Source organism: Strix uralensis, chromosome 4, assembly GCF_047716275.1.
Source record: "Strix uralensis isolate ZFMK-TIS-50842 chromosome 4, bStrUra1, whole genome shotgun sequence".
NCBI lineage: Eukaryota > Metazoa > Chordata > Aves > Strigiformes > Strigidae > Strix > Strix uralensis.
Genome location: NC_133975.1, coordinates 119087831 through 119103056, shown reverse-complemented (window position 1 = coordinate 119103056; position 15226 = coordinate 119087831). Strand labels below are relative to the sequence as shown.

At 41.8% G+C, this 15226-nt stretch overlaps 1 protein-coding gene across 2 annotated transcripts in view; it reads left to right on the top strand.

Moving 5' to 3' along the window:
* Window positions 1-189: 189 nt before the first annotated feature.
* Window positions 190-15226, top strand: part of SETD3 (SET domain containing 3, actin N3(tau)-histidine methyltransferase) — a 62222-nt gene continuing 47185 nt past the window's right edge. Inside the window, exons 1-2 of one of the 2 annotated variants that reach the window (XM_074868755.1) lie at window positions 214-328; window positions 1008-1060. The gene's annotated coding sequence lies outside the window, so the exon portion shown is untranslated. Of the gene's footprint in view, window positions 329-1007; window positions 1061-15226 lie in introns of both variants that reach the window. The other variant, XM_074868754.1, reaches the window with a different exon arrangement.

The window sequence follows — 15226 nt, the reverse complement described above, 5'->3', positions numbered from 1 at the left end:
GAAGTCATGGGTTAAACCCCAGCCAATGGGGGAGCGGCCATGCCTTTTTTTAAGCCCGGTAGCGAAGGCGCAGGGATGGTCGCTGGGGATTGGCCGCTGTGGGCCTCGGAGGGGGTGGGGCCTTCCGGCTGGATGCGGCTCGGCCAATGGCGACGGCGGGGCGTGTGACGGGGCGGGGCCAGGCGGCGGGCGGGGCCGGGCTGGGAGTGCGGGGCTGAGGCGAGCTCGGCCGCCGCCTCCCCACCCGCGGGCAGCGGCGTCCGGCGCGAGGGGCTCGGGCTCTGCGCCGCTCCTAGCAGGCGAGGCAGGAGCTGCCGCCGCGCGGGAGGTAAGGCGGGGCCTTGCCCGAGGCGCCCTCCTCCGCCTGGGCCGGTCGCCCCACGCTACCCCCCGCGCCCCGGTGGGGCCCGGGCCCTTCCCCTCAGCTTCCCCGGGGGGCCTCGCCTCGCCCCGCCGCGGGAGGCGCCGCTCTTTCCGGGCCCCCCCTCCCCCCACCGCCCCGGGGCACGCTCCGCGGGCCCAGGCCTCGCCGCCCCCCGCCTTCCCCCCGCGGCGCCGGCCCCGGCCTCCTCCCTCTCCGGACGGCCCTTACCCCACGCGCGGGGCGCCCCCGCGCCACGCCCCTCCGCGTGCGGGGCTGCGCCCGCCCCTTCCCCCGGGGCGCTGCACCCCCGTCCCGCCGGCTCCCCCCGCCGCGGCGCTCCTCTCGCCCCCTGAGTCGCCGGAGGCGGCTGGCGTGCGCCCCGCGGCCCACCGCCGGCTCGCTCTCCTGCTCCGCCGTGGGTGGGTCGGTCTCGTTTCAACCCGGTCTGCGCGGGTTTAAAGTGAGCGAGGCGGTGACAGGCGCCTCTTCACTCTCGTTTCCCTTGTCCCATCCCCCCCCGAGAGGCTGATCAGAAACCAGAGTAAAACAAACGGCTTAAAACTGCTTTCCTCGTGATGTAATTCCTTTTTTTATATGTGACACATTTTGAATACTCCCTACTCCTACTTCTTCGGCTTTCCAGGGAGTCTCCCGTACCTCCAGCTCTCGGGGTCTGGCTCAGGAGCATTTCTGCTGGTATGTGGCTCCTCAGAGTTCTCCTCTGGCAGGAGGTTTCTTTCCTTTTCTCACCCAGTCTGCAACCTGCTTTAGTAAAGGAATTAAATCTATTTAGAGGAAAAAAGGTGGGTTTTAAAAATAGAATAAATCTTTGACTCTTAAGCCAACTGTCATCTAAACTGTTTATGTATGAGGATGTTACTCCTGAAACAGCCTAGGTGTTTCAGCCTCCCTCTGTTACTACAGCTGCTGAGATGGAACTTCTCTGAACCCTTCCTCATCTTCCTTCTCGCCCAGCAACACTTCCTGAGAGTTGCTTAAGCTGAGTCCATGCTTTGCATTTGTCTTTATATATTGACAACTTCCTAAATTTTGAATTCAAGTTGCATTTGGTTTTTTACACAAAGGCGATACGTAGCAGTCAGGACAAGCTTAGTTTTTTCCTTTTGGAAGTTGTCCCTCACAGCTTAGTTTAGTTCCAGGTTGGTCTTCTCCCAGGCTCGATAGGCTCTTGTGGATGGGCTTGTCCTTGGAACCTAAGCTTGCTCATGAGATAAAGTTGAAAGCAAATTGCCTTTGTCCCTTCTAAGAGCATATAATGTAAGCACCTGTCTCTTCAGGTGACAGCTTTGTTCTGTGAAAATCGCTGCTAATGTTAACTTAATGTCTCACAAATGTTTTCTGCTTTCAGTTGTTGTAAGCTTGTAACTATGAAGTGAAACATAGTATTTCATAGGTGAGTAAACAGCTCTAGCATTCCGCAAGTCCGGTATCTGGTTCCTGGCATAAAATAGTAAGCCAGTATACAAGTTGTTGGAGGGAATGGTGTGATGGGCACAAAGACGGGGGTGTTTCCTGATATTTTTGCTCAGTTAAGTAATTTAATATGGTAGAGATTCAAGCATGCCAGCTTGTGCTTTAATACAGCTTTCAGTTATGTTTAGCAAGCTGGATTGAAGTATATATTGAAGTACAGTTGAAAATAACATCCGTGGCATGGTATGCCTAGAAATAGATTTAGGGTGTTAGGGGAAGAAATGCCGCCAATCCTGAAATCATTTGTAGTCTGTATGTTACTGTTCCCAGTTAGAGATGGCCTGATCTGTAGCTGAAGTCAGATCTGAGTCTTGAAATAGACTTCTAATTTCAATATTGTACATGATTTAAAAATAGGCCATATTATGCCTCTCTGTGTGGAAAAGTGTACGTCTTGGTAATTTTATTGTAATAAATATAATTAACTTAGACATGTCTACTGCATCTAAAATATTACATACTTTATCATAGTGGTGCTGATTATACAGTTAAACTGATGTATTGGGTAGTTTTCAGCAAATGAGTGTTCTAGTGGTTGCTCTTTGAAAGAAAAAGGCAGTTTAAGAGTATTGGAGATCCTGGGATATCTGTATCTTTACTACCAGAATGTCAGTGTTCAGTGCTTGTTAAAGGACACACCACAATGCCTGTGACTTAAGCATCGAGTGTTTTTGGAGGCCTGCGCTGTTCTGTTAGGTCTGTCCATGCTGATGACTGAAGTCAGAGTGACTTGCTTGGTTCTCAGTTAGGAGTTATATTTTATAAAGTGAGATTGATACTTTCTGAATGAAGAACATATTTAGAAACATGCAAGTAAACCCAGTACATTAGGCTTTTTAATTAATCTGCTCAAAAGGAATTTGGAACAAAAAGTCTGTGGGAGTCTTCAGGAGGAGCTAAACTCAAGCAAAGAAATGAAATGACAAAAGTAGCTTGGCAAAGTGGTAGAGTTTAACAGTCCATTTATTGCTTCTTTTCTGCAAAGAGCAAATATTTTTTCTGGTCAAATAGTTGTTCAAGGAACTAAGTTTGAAAGAGAGGCAAGGGGGTTAATAATCATTGAGAAAGAGATTGAGTTGTTTCCTGTGGGGCAGTTAGCAAGCTATCTTCCCTAGAAGATCAGTGAGGTGTTTATAGTAAGAAGCACTCCTTCAGCCTAAGAAACCTTTAAGGGAAGGTGGGGAGACATAGGGACAATCTTATAGTTATAATAGTTCAGAATTAGCAAACTGATAAAAGTGATAGTAATTATGAAATACGTACTCTTCTTTGGGATGTCTTGGATGTAGCCTTTTTCTTTTCTTGCCCTGTGTTACCTTCAAATTAATAATTTCTTACCAGAAGTTTATATTTAATTTGAGGCAGTCTTGTATTTAGTATCTAAGTTCATCTGCAGGGGGGAGGGAATAATGTCAAACTGACAATACTTACTTTTTTTTAGTAGATCTAGGAGTATCTTGAGCATCCCAAGTCAGAATATTGTCAAGATGTTTCTCTTTGATTCTAATTATAAGACTAAATGTCTTTGGAAGTTGCTTCCCAACAATTAGCTAAATTTGTTGGAGTTGGTGTTTTTCATAAATGCATCAAATAAACATTTAGTTTATTTTAGTAACTTCTTTTGATATTATTCTGAAGAGTGGCTTCTTCCCAGCAGCACAGTAATATTTATATACCGTCCTTTTTTCCGTAATCTGAAACCAAAATGGGAAGAATAAAGTTTGTTCTTTGCAGGGTAGGGGCATGCAGTGTATACAGCAGTGGTTCAATCTTCCCCCTTTTCCAGATGCTTTAGACTTGTGCTAATGTTGGCAAACCTGTGGTGGTACAGCTTTTTGTAGCAAACAGGATTATTAATTTAATTCTGGCCATCCTTTGCCAGCTAACTTATTAGAGACACTTCAGCTACCTAGGCCTGGTTTTAGATGTTTAATAATGTTTTAAATAAGACAATTAAGTGTAAAATATGAGAAAGGACCTCTCAAATCTAAATAAAGTACATTAGTTCTTCATCGTACTGTAAAATTGCCCATTAGTGTTGTCTGGCTTTAGTCTTGTGTATTTGGAGTTAGACTTTGAAGAGGCTTGTGTTATAGTAATTAAAAGGCAAGTTCAGTGCCCAAGAGTGTTTTAACATTGCTTTGCATTCTTGCTCTTGCCCTTCCTCTGCTGTAACCTTCTTTGCTGCCTTTATCTGTTTTTAGCTACTCTGTCCTACATTGGCTCTTGCCTGCATCTCTTCCACCAAATGACTGTTCCAGTTGCTCTATCTATCCCTGTCTGTCCTTTACCACTTCCCATACTGTTCAGCAAGTCTAATGCTTTTTCTTCCTTTGAAGTAAGGGAGAATTAACACTGAAGTCTTGCATTTCAATTCTGGGATGTGTTACCAGGATAGAGCAGCAGACCTGTCAGCTGCAGGGAGGATTCCACCTGTCTTTCTAGCCTGGGCTGAAGCATGCTGAGATGTGAATAACTGTGCTTGAGATCAGTTTTATCTCCAGTGAGTACGTGCGAACAGGTGTTTCCATGCTCTGAAGCTGGCCACATCTAAGTAATACCTAAGGCAGACATAAAGCAAAAGGCATGCTTTGGAGACTGTAGCCGCTAATATCCTATTAATATAACTTCTAATTTGAGAGATTTCTTTTACTTTTCGGAAGGATTTTTTAAGCCCAAAGTTAAAGGCTGTTATATTACATATTAGGGGATGACAGATTAGTATCTACTTCCTGTTTTGTTTTATTCTTGGATGTCTTCCCAATATTTCTGAAGGAATTGGCTGACCTGTCCTGGAAGTGCCTGAACAGCAGTGCTTGAACCACTGTGGTTTTCAGCCAGTGTGTTAATGAAGGCCAGAATTGTCTGTGTAGCTGAAGATGAACTGTAAACTGTATCAGTTCTAATAAGTTGCTTTTCACTTGTTTCTTTTCTGGAGTGTGATCAACCTGCACTGGAAGGAGGTGAGCCTATCTCTGGGGCTCTTGTATTAGCAGTCTGCCAGGCCTTCTGGGAGGGAGTTGGATTAATTGTCTTTTGACCACTCTTGGAACCATTTGGTTATCTTTACCTGATGACAAAGCTTATAGATGTAGCCACATAATTACTTCAAGTACTGAGAAAAGGAGCTTTTGCGTTTAAGAACTTTGGTATTGAAATATTTCTGACAAGGACTTCTGAAGGATCTAGTTTTTCAGATTTGCTTCTAGGTAATTCAAGTGAACAGTGTCTTAGTGTCTGCAATTAGATAATTTGTGAATCTGTATGTATACTCTGTCCTATTGTCCAAGTCATCAGTGAAGATAGTAAACAATGTTGTTCCCAGTATTAATCCCTGGGGTACACCACTGTGACTGGCCTCCCACTGGACTTTATGCCATTCATCACAACCTCTTGAACCCAGCAGTGCAGACAGTTTTCAGTCCACCTTGCTGTCCTTTTATTTAGTTGATACTTCATCACCTTGTCTATGAGGGTGTGATGGTAGATGGTGTTGAAAGCCTTGCTAGAGATGAACAGCATGCACTGCTCTCCCATCAAGGTTACAGGGTTGGTCAGGCATGACTTCTCCTTCATAAATCCATGCTGACTATTCCCAGTCACCTTGTCCTTCATATGTTTGGGAATGGTTTCCAAGTTTACTTGCTTCAACAGCTTCCCTCCACTCAGAACTGGTGAAGCCACACATGGAGTAGTGTCCAGTTCTGGGCTCCCCAGTACAAGAGAGATGGAGCTACTGGAGAGAGTCCAGTGGAGGGCCACTAAGATGATTAAGGGACTTTCTTCATATGAAGAAAGGCTGGGAGAGCTGAAACTGTTCAGCCCAGAGAAAATAAGGCTCAACAGGATCTCATCAGTGTGTATAAATACCTGAAGGGAGGGTGCAAAGAAGGCAGAGCCAGGTTCTTAGTGGTGTCCAGTGACAGGACAAGAAGCAATGAGCACAAACTGGAACAGAGGAAGTTCCCTCTGAACAGCAGGAAACACTTTTTTACTGCAAAGGTGGCTGAGCACTGGCTGGTGAATGAGTCTCCATTCTCTGAGATATTCAAAAGCCATCTGGACGTGGTCCCAGGAAGCTGGCTCTAGGTAGCTTTGCTTGAGCAGGGGATTTGGACAAGTCGACCTCTAGTGATCCCTTCCAATGTGAGATTCTGTGAGACTATTTTTTGAAGCTTGTTTAAATGTTTCTTCTCCTGATCCTCTGTTGATGAGGATAAGTCTTCCTTACACCAGGTCTCAGGGCCTGGGATTCCTGAAGGCAGGCCTTATCAGTGAAGAAGGCATAGAGTACCAAAGTCTTTTTTTCCTGTGTCCTTTGTCACCAGGTCCCCTACCCCATTCAGCAGCAGGCTCACACCTTGCCTAGTCTTACCTTCCTTTAGTTCCTGATGCACCTGTAGAAGCCATTCTTACTGTCTGTCTTGTTGTACTTCATGTCCCTTGCCAGATTCAACTCCAAGTGGTCTTTGGCTTTCCTAACCCCATCCCTGCATGCTCAGACGGTGTCTTGCTTCCTCCTGGGTCACTTGGCCCTGCTTTCCTCTCTTCTGATTCTTTGACTTTTGTCAGGAGCATCTTGTTCATTCATGCAGGCCTCCAGCCACCTTTGCTTAACATCCTGCACATAGGGATGGACCGTTCTTGAGCCTGGAGGAAGTGATCATTGAAAGTCTCACCTCTTTACAGATCTTAAAAATGATGGCGTAGTAGCAGAATAGCTTTCTTTCCATCCTTCCATTTTCAATTGTATGCCCTTAGAAGAGGTGAAAGTAGTAGGCCACTAGAGCATATTTTGTGAAACCAGGAACAGATGCCCAAGTTAGTCAATACCAAGTTACCCTCTCATATCAAATCTCTGGTTCTGGGTAGATATATAAGATTTGTTGGAGCATTTGATGCAACCTTTTTTTAAAAAAAAAAATAAATACAACAGACTGATTTATCATTTTGAAAACTTTCATCTAAAGGTAAAAGTGTTCTCTTTAGCCATATGAATGACTTGTTACATTTTTAATACCTGTATAGGCAGCATTTCAGTGTTCTCTTTTACAGCTTTGATAAACACTACACCTTATTCTGTTTTTAAAACTGGTTTTCCAGACCTTCACAGGGATGTAATGAATTGTTGCCAGTATGTTCTTCCATTGACTATTGATGGAATGGAATAGAGGTCAATCTCAATGTTCACAAAGTTGGACTTCTTAATTCTTCAAAACCAGTGACAAAATATTCAGATCTTCCAGTCTTTGATACCCTGCACCTATTTACATGTTAATAAATTAGGTTCTACCAATTGAACCCTTGATACAGAAACACTTCTTTAATATATCTGCGTAGGTTTTTGTTGAACATGTTACTAGGAAATAGCTACTGGTGTGTATCTGAAAGCCTGTGACCCATTGTCCAGTTTTTAGGGGTGGTGGTTTTTTTTTTTTACACAAACAAAACTGGCTTTTCAAAATAGTCTCACAACCTTCTGAGTCAATGCTCCATTGCCTTGTACAGGCTGTAGCATCTGGGTGGTCTGTGAGCTTCCAGGTGGCACGGCTAGAGCTGCTAGGATTCAGGAATTTGATGAAACTAATACATTTCAACAGTCCTTCTGTGGCACTCCATCACTAACTTCTCAAAGCCAGCAGTACTTCTGTAACTATTAGTGCTCACTGTGGAGGGTAATACTGCCAGGGTTTGATATTTGCTGTTATGTCTTAACGTTTGGAGGCTGTCATATACATATCTCTGATCTCGCAACTGGATAATCTTTTCTTTGGAAGCTGCCTTCTCCAAATAAACTGGGTCTCAGCAGGAAGCTGAGCTGTGTGTGGATGATTTTCTTTCCTCAAGGAACTTTGCTTGCTGGAATAGTATTTTTAGACTTGCAGAAAGTAGCAAGGGTTGGCTGGGGAAGAGGGAAAAATGGCTGTCTACTTTGGGTGACCAGCAACAACATTTAATCTTCCACTTTGCTAAGCAGAGTTGCATTGATAGCATATTAATATATTAACTCTCCTTAAAATAGAGAAGCATCCATTCCCTCTGGATTATGTTGCACCTGATTCTGTCAGTCAGGAACAAGTAAAATGGATGTTGTCAGACCAAATTGAGAGGGTTTGGGTGCTGATACAGTGAAGAAACTGATATAACTGTAGAGCTTAGAGTTGCAGAAAATGACTGTTGGGTTTTCATGGGGTTGTCAGCTTCAGACTGGTATCTGTTCTCTGCCCCTTCTTCTAAAAGTCAGCATTCAAGCAGTTATTTCTCACTTTGATCCCAGCTGATGCTTGGGAATAATAGTGAGCTCTCTAAGGGTTCATGAAATTACAATTTTTGCATTTCTTCATGCTCTATTAAAAAATAGAATTCCTGCTTTCAAGACAATGACAGATAACGTTGTGATTTCATTCTGTCACTGTAGGATGCCTGGCTTGTACAGCCTGTTTCTCTGGCTTATTAAATCTTTGAATCAATGCCTGAATATAAAAAATTGTCCCATTGCACTTTGAGTTTGGGCATTCAGAAGACTAAAATGAAACAATAGCCTAATGTGATAACTGTTCCCTTTATTTTGTGGTGTCTTGTAGTTGGTCTCTGCAAGTGGTTTGGAGGTATAGTACAGAGTTCCATACAATGATGTGAACAGCCAAAAACTTGCAGACTCTAGTAAACAAAGGTCATAGTCTTAAAGGTACAGTGAGTACCTACTTGAAGGTGGGAAGTTAATGTAGTAATGCAGCTTTAATTTGTTTTACTGAGGTTTTACTATTGTACCTGAAGAAAGCAAAATTGTGTGCAACTTTGAGGAACATTTTACCTTCTGTAAAGATACAACTTTATCTTTTCCAGAAAACTCTCAGAAATGTCAGATCAGGTTAATAACAAAAAGCTGGTTTGAGCACATTTCTGCAGACTTCTGCCCTGACAGTATGTGACACGTTGGCCTAAGGCATAGGACATGAGCAGTCTAGTTTTGGAAAGTACTGCTAGTCCCATAATGCATTTTTCTCTGGTGGATAGAGATTTACCAGTATCACCTGCAGCAAGATGTCAGGAGCAGCTTCTCTATGATAATTGTCATGGTGTTCATATTCAGTTTTGTCCTTTGTGTTCTGTAAGGAAGAATTGGTCAGAGTGGAAGTCATGTCTATCTAGAAATTTGCCAGACCAGTAGATAGTTTCTATTTGTGGAAGCAGGAAACTCAGCTACAAGAACTGGGAAGCGGAATATTAACAGTACCAGCCACTCTTGTCAGGAGTCATTCTGCTGCTTTCTCGTTCTTGAGGTTATATCAGGTAGGAACAAATTTTTGTTCCGGGCTGATGGATATAAATTTCATCTTGTAAGCATTTCAAATGTGGCTTGGTTGTTAATGCAATGTCCAGTTCATGGTCCTTTACCAGAGGAGAAGACACAGCAGTATTCCTGGTGAAGGAGATGGCTCTAGCTGTGGCAACAGGCCTTCAAGCTGCTTCTTGAGCTGTGGGTCCTCACTGCAGCACAGGAAGCCATGTAGGTCTAAGATGAGGTTGAAAGGTGCTGCATTACCAGAGGCCTGGGACTGTTGAAAGTCCAAACCGTTGGAATCTGGGGAAAGTGGGTTAGTTATGCTGGCTGTGCAGGAATGAGAGAGCCCCAGGGAAACAAGAATGCAGGTAGTTAGAAATAAAAACATTGAAGTCTCAGTTTGGAGGGGCAGAGGCAAGAGATCCCCAGGCTTCCTAGGAGTTCATAGGGGGACCATAGAAATAGCTGCAGATCCTTAGGTGACCACTTTGGAATATTGCTTTTAGGGTCTGGTCAAAATTCTACTCTGGGTAGCATGGCCTGCTGGGGGTCAGAGAAATAGGTTGGTGACATGGTTAGTGATTTGCATCAAAATAAGTCAGGGTAGGAAAATGGATTTTCAGCAGGCATGTTAATGGTGCATTAGTATACCTTTGGCAGTTACCTTGTGAAAAGATGCTGTTCAGTCATTCTCCCTTAATACAGAGAAGAGGGCTTTGTTCAGAAAGTGGTGTGGCCTTCCTGGGTGTCTTCTGGGACTGGAGGGGGGAATGCATTTACTCTGTGTGTGCTAAAGTAAATGTTCAAAATATTTCTGCCTTTGGTCTGTTTTGTCACCTGCAAATATAGGGAGAAAAAAGTGCTACCTAGCAGTTCTAACATAGTTCTTCCAAATTGTGAGGATTAAAATTCTGAAAAGCTGATGGCAGTTTACAGTGCCTTGTGGTCTGAACACGTTTTGGTTATTACTTTATCAAACAACTGAAAGCTCAGGGGTGAAGCCAAGTAATACTTAATATTGCTGCATCTTTCTTGTTCCTGACAGCCTAGTAAATGCCTTTCTTATTTCAAACCACTGCAGTGTCACTGGTTTGAGTAAACATGGAGGAGACTCTAAAGGACTCAGGTTGCCAACTATGAATGCCAGAAGAGAAAAAGCGGCTTGGAGGAACCTGCTCCTTCATTTTCAAGGTCTAGAATAAAAAGATTAGAAAACTGCCAGTATTTCTTCTAGTCACAGTTTCCAGAACAGTCACCATTTTAACCACTAGATAGGGAGTGGGCTTAAGGCAAGTAGGTTTGGAAGGTTTTCCAACTGTTTTTAAGCCCTCAATTTCATCACTTATCAAGCATTCATAGCAGAAGCTTCTTAAATTATTTTTTTTTACAGCCTGCATAGCACTTAAATGTTGTCAGAAGTTCCTCTCCAAACTGTCAAAATAGTATTCTTTTGGGATTTAGAAATACTGAATGCTTGGTCTGCCATCGGTGTTTTCCAAGGCCACTATAATTACAGTATCTTAAAGTGTAATTGTAACTTGGGCTTGAGGGCTTCAGTGAGAAGCCCCTAATCATTAGCACCTGCTACAGGTCAGGTCTGTAATTTACTGGGGAAGTTTTTCCTTTGAGCCATTAAGAGATACTCCAGAGGTGCTCTTTTTATCACTTGCATTGCAGTAAATCTGTGCACTGCTACAATTTATACATTGGCAACCATTACATGACCTTACCGTGTAACAAAGAGCTCAATTTTCCTCAAACTTCATGAATGATAGTAATGCTGGTTTGTTATTTCCAAGATTTACCGGTGTTGTGGGTTTTTTATATACAACTAGGTCATGTCACTCCTCACCCACAGCAGGAACACAGGCAGGTGTACTATCTGGGTGTGAAAAAGTGCAGCACGCTCTCACTGAGGTGGAGTGCTACTCCAAACTTCTTTTTTTGTTCCCTATGATCATGAACTCATTCCTCTTTCAACATGAGCTGTCTGGTGCCTTTCAAAATTGTACAAGGCACACAGCATCATTTAACAGCAAGCGCATTAACTGGTGTAGATATTCTTGCATGTCTTAGAAAGGTTAAGAAAAGGCACAAAAATACCCACTGGAATTCTTCATACCATTATCTTTTCCTTGTTCACGCTAGTTTGTACTGTTGTTCCTGGCCACAGCATGGAAATCCTTGGCATTGATTATGCATTGAATAGACACTTCTGTACTGTTCGGGTGTGTTTTGTTCTTTGTGGTCTGATAGTGATCCTAAGCACTGCTGGTCAGGGTGAAGTGCCAGCGGTACCATCTATGAGCACACCTTTAGGGAGTTAATATGCTGTGGGCAGAAGCTTGATGGAACAGCTGTGCTTCACTCAGCTAGAGAAAAATACAGCAGTTATTTTAAAACTGCTTAGATTCTCTTCTGTAAGGACAGGGTATTCCAGGAAACAACACAAAACTGTAGCTGAATTCAGATATTTATAACTTCAAGCACAATTTAATTGTGCACACTTTGTAGTGTCAATTCAGTGTCCAAATATAGGTCCTTAAGCGTTTTTTGGTTCCAGCAGTGGTATTGAAACATTCAGCCAATTTAAGTTGTTACAAGACATGAATGTATAATGAAACTCATTTTGAGGGCAAGAATCACATATGCCGCCACATAGCATAGAACAGGTCTTAAAGCTTGTAGAAACTTGTTTCTGTTTCCTCCTCTTCGTTAGAGAGATTTGCAAGACTTTTTTTTGTCACTTCATGTAAGTATTGCAAGGACAGTGTGGGTAGGAAGTCCCTCTGAATGAAAAGGCTGTGGTGTATCTGATGTACGGTTACATCTGTATCATCCAGCCACTTGGAGGAGAAACTTCAACATGTGGATTAGTTACATTAGAAGGGCCCAGGGACCGTGGCGATCACTTTTATAGGATCTGCTGCCTATACTGTGATTAGAGATGTGGGTTGTCAGTATCATGGCCCTACATAATTATCTGATTGGAAAGGAGCAGCCTAACAGGCAATAGTAAATCATATTGGAGTTGCAAATACGTGTGGAAAGCAGAGGGTAGGCAAAGGTGTTAAGACAAAAAATAAGCAGAACTGATAGGAGAATTTTTCAGTGCATAGAAATAATCATGGGCCCAATTGCTATGAGGTTGCTTGAGGGCATTCCACTTAGGTGGAATTATTGTTGCAATTAAACAGTAGTCCTTGGCATTAAGCATCTTCAGCTTTAAATCTCTTCCTTGGAGACAGTCCAGTTAATTGGAATATATGTTATTGCCTAGTTTTGTATTATTTATGCCATTGACTATAATGCAATTAAAAAAGGACTTAAAAAAATATCTGTACAGTGATACCCAAGGAATTTTTTTTTTGCTGTTCAGCTAGGCTGTTTCTTCTCTAGCTGTTGAGTGAAGCAGATGCAGTAATATAGTGATACATATCCAATATGCATACCATCTTTTTTGTGCATCCTAGAGAATTTAAATACAAAATATGTAGCTAATGCTACACATACTTTTTTCCCCAGTAACACATGGAGGAGTGAGTTAAATTCTTGTTAGAAGTTTTCTTCCACCTGTTTAAAGAGGTGCAGCCTCTTTTGGTGGTTTAAAATATTATGATTCTTAGTGACTGAGAAGCAGTTGCAGTGAGGACTGATCCATGTGAAATGTACATTTTGGGGTAAAAAAAAACGCCCAAACAATTCCCATTGAAATGATGTAATGATGTGTGCTTAGCTACCATCATCCTAAAGTTTTTAACTGCATCCAAGGCTTTGTCAAAATTTCAAAGCATGTCAGCTGTCTTGAATGGGGATGAACTTCTGCTCTTAGTTGTTCACTTTGTGGCAATGTAATGGGTGCTATACTGTTTTGTTGCACATAGTATTTCTGTATTTTAACTCTTATTCATGCCTTCATAGTCATCAGCAGTGACTGATTTTCTTTCTGTTGTCACTTAGTCTGTCTGTAAGCAAAATACAGGAAACAGTGATAAAAGGTCATAGTTCTTGATCACATAAGTCATCGTTGATATTAAGGTTTACATAAAGTAGTTTTAGTGACTATCTGTATTTACTCTGTGAAGTATGTACACTGTGAGCATACTAGCGTGGTTCAGGAAGTCACTGTCTGAAATGACGTACTAAAGTGATTTTGAGCATTGTTGGCATATTGCAATGGGAAGTAGAACAGGTTGTGTTAAGCCATCACAGAAAAAACAGATGCATGAACTGGATTTTTTCTGTGTAAGTACAAAAGCAAAAATGTTATCTCACAATGTTTTTTTGATGTACTTACTTGTCATTAACTGTTTTTAAAGTAGTGACAAATGCATTTACTGTAACTGTACTCAAACCCATCCTGTAGGAAGAGAAATAAAGCATTAAGAATGTAGGCATATGTTTTTAATGATTTTTTGGTTTTTGCCAATAAGTTCTTTTCAATAGTGAAAACTTGAGAAACATTTTCAGTATCGGTCTTTTTTTTAATCTCTGGTTGTTTTTGCTCATTCAGTGTTTAAGAATTCATTCTTAATCATTTAGATTATTGTAGTTCTGATATGATACTGTGCTGACATTAAGGAACAACAAAGCTTATAACCACTGACTTAGTAGATTTCTTGAAGAAAATACATGTTTGTGAGAAGCAAGTAGCCCAGAGAATGATGACAGAGGTAAAAGGTACCTACCTCCTGAAGGGGATGAAATCCATCTGCTAACTGATTGTGAAAGAAGAGAAAAGGTGTCAGGAGGAATACATGAATCAAAAAACATGAGGTTTGCAGAGAGCTTATCTCAGGAAGACTGTTCTTGTGAAGAAGTGACAGGGACAACCTATTTCATTTACCTGAGAGAGGAAATGTGCAGGGTCCCATTACAAATGGGTCGTGTGGCTAAATCAGGTCTTTGAAAGGAAAATAAAACTGAAATTCTGTATGAAGTAGGAGAAGCTGACCTGAGTAACTTCACAACCTCGTGAAGAAGGGAAGTTTACTACATGGGGCACTCTGTATTAATTGAACTGTGCATTGTACTGACTCTGAATACAGCATTTTTCCACAAGGAGCAAGTGTATCAAGGCTAGCTCTTAAAGAAGGAAATAGTGTGTGTTATGGCTAAGAGAGTTCTTGGGAAACATAAATTTACATTGTATGTTAAGTGGAATGCAATCTTAAGTTGAAACAGTATGATCTTTTCTATCATTAATCTTATCAGTGTTTTCTGTAGGTCATTTTTGTCAGCATTGTCATCAGTGTTATGACAATACTTCAGATCCCGTTTAAAATAAAAAACAAAAAAAAGGCTGACTTGTTATAAGCACTCTGTAATCACAGGAGGTCCCACTTCCAAAAGAGTTTACAACTTAACCAGAAAAACAGAAACATGCTGGAGAAAGAAAGTACATAAACAGTGAACTGCGATGACATTGTATTTAGCAGAGATATTTAGGCAAGTTTATAGAGGAAATGACATGGAAGAAAAAGGAAAGTGCAGTGGTGGGAGAAGAGAATTAGCAGCAAGAAGAGAAGGGGTAGAGTACGGTAACGGTGAGAGATTGAAAGCTGGGGGGAAAGGGACTGAATCAGTAACTAATTAGTCATTTATTTAGTGGGAACATCTAGATTAATACCTCAAGAGTGGTGAGAGTGTTAATGTGGTTTCCAAGTGACACAATGTAGGTGGTTTTCACAAGCAAACATAGTGTTCATTGTAAATGTATAAGCTGAATTTTTCTTAAAGATCACAGATCTCTTCCTCCACCCACACTGTTCTTACACTTCTTGATTTCATGCTTTCTATTTGCTATAAAATGTATTTATCTTCTTACCAGCAGTTATAAGATTCAAGTTTAGAAGAAAAAAAACAACTTCATCAGTGGAAGCAAAAGATCACATTCCCTGTAAACCTGGTCATATCAAGTGTAAAACTGTGTTCTCCTACATGCAGATTGGAGAACCCCTGTCAGTTGCCTGTAAGCATTAAGCTTGTCCCTTAAGACCCTGGCTGCTCAACATATGTTGATACAAGAGATGATACACTTCCCTCTCTGAAGTAGAGGGGAAAATGACTTAGTCTAGGCAATC